We start from the raw sequence: 2,089 nt of genomic DNA on the forward strand, positions 1-2,089 counted from the left end.
ACAACAAAGGGGTACCCTGCCCACCAGCCCACTGTCTCTAGAAATGTGGGTGCTACTAGACCCTATAGAACATATAGATCCTCCAAATGCCCCCACCCCTATTCCTGTGGCAACCCCTGCAGAGGGAATGAGGAAAAATCCTGCTGATGCCTGATAGATCTAGTCATGGCAACTCTCCCACATGGACTGCAATGGCTATTCAGCCCAACACTGACATCATCTGGATGGAAACAGAAATGAACCACAGCAGCCAGTGGGCTGAACTCAGCTATTTAGCTGGGGATCACTGACTGATGAACCCTGGCCGTTAACCCTTCACACCAAAGAGATTAACCCTGTGGCTTAGACAATGAAAAGCAAAGGTGTAGATGATCATAGATAAGTCCTTATGAGGTCAAGAAAGTTTACCTGCAAGAGCTTGAGGTAGTCCTCACTGTCTTCCACGTCCCAGTTCATAGGGCAATCAGGAAACTGATGCCCTAGCTTGGGTAAAAGCCCTAGCAACTAACTCTTCAGTAGATACAACACAGTGGGCAAATAGAAAGAGAGGCCACCATAACACCCAGATTGAATGGAATATTACCAAGGATGCCAGATTGCCCTTAAAATACAGTGGCTTGGTTAATGCAGTAATAAATCCTGTATGTCCTCAACAACACTCAAGGCACCTGCCAAAGGAGTCTGGGACCATCCATCGGAGTCCCCAGATGGTGAAGGATTGGCAAACTGGTTATGTTTGCCCCCTTCGTCTGAGTGAGGATTCTAAATATGCCTTGGTTCATGTGGACACTATGTCTGGCCTCATCCAAGTTTGCCTCTATGGCTGTGAAAACCAGGTGTCCACCAACAGGGGATTATGGAAGCTGAGCACCATGTGCAGATGCCCTCAATGATCAGGGATCACGTTTCAAAGGTCATGATATCTAAGAGTGGACAAAAGATAATGACATTAAGTAGAAGCCCCACCTCCCCTGTAACCTGCAAGCCACAGGACTGATCAGAAAAAAAGAGACATTAAAGCAGCAGGTTAAATTACTAACAAGTAAAACCATCTGGCCAAGCAGACTAAGGTACTATCCCAGGCTTCAATACATTTCATTTTTTGTAATGTTTTTTATTTAGTTTTGAGAGAGAGAGAGAATGAGCAGGGGAGGGGCAGAGAGAGAAGGAGACACAGAATCTGTAACAGGCTCCAGACTCTGAACTGTCAGGGCCCAAAGCGGCGAGATCATGACCTGAGCCAAAGTCAGATGCTTAAAGGCTTTAATACATTTAAATGATCAATCAGTAGGGCCTATTACCCAATATGCCAAACTAGAAACCCCTGCCAAAGCATCCAGTACCGTAAAGGTACAAAAGTTGAGGGAGACAGCCATTGCCCTGAGTCCCACTGTGGATCAATGTGCTACGATGCTGAGAACATCAAGCCCCATCAGGCCTGGCGAAGGCATTGTGTACGGGGATTCTCAATAAGACATCCCAGGGAACTACTCAGTCTCTAATGGGATCCTATTATCCTGCTGTGAGCCAGACCTGTTGAAACACACTATACCCAGAGCAGAACATGCACCACTGAAGGAGGGGAGAAGGTGAGGGTCCTGATCTGGCATATCCCACCCCCAGTCCTGCCTGCTGCCTTCCCCAGCCAACATGCATGGCATGCACAACCAGGTCAAATTTCTAAAGCTACAGCTACATTAACATCTGATGATCAGGTTGCAAGTGTAATTCTTACAGAAGGGGGAGACTTTCCCATACGAGTTCCTATTAAATAACTGTCTTGTCAGCCTTAGACATCTGCTGCCCCTATGGTGCCCAGTCATGACACAGACTCCTAATATAAATACCTCTCCACAGTGGGCCCACTTGAATACCCAACAAAAGATTTAAGCTGACCTTGGGTATATGAGCAGATGCCCCTTTCTAGCTCATCAGGATTATCACCACTCTGGGGAGTGGGTTAAAAAGTTCTCAAGGCTCCTGGGTGGCTCAGTCAGTTAAGCGTCCAACTTCCGCGCAGGTCATGATCTCACCATTTGTGAGTTCAAGCCCCGCATCAGGCTCGGGGCAGACAGCTCAGAGCCTGGAG

This window comes from Prionailurus bengalensis, chromosome E1 (assembly GCF_016509475.1).
Source record: "Prionailurus bengalensis isolate Pbe53 chromosome E1, Fcat_Pben_1.1_paternal_pri, whole genome shotgun sequence".
Lineage (NCBI taxonomy): Eukaryota > Metazoa > Chordata > Mammalia > Carnivora > Felidae > Prionailurus > Prionailurus bengalensis.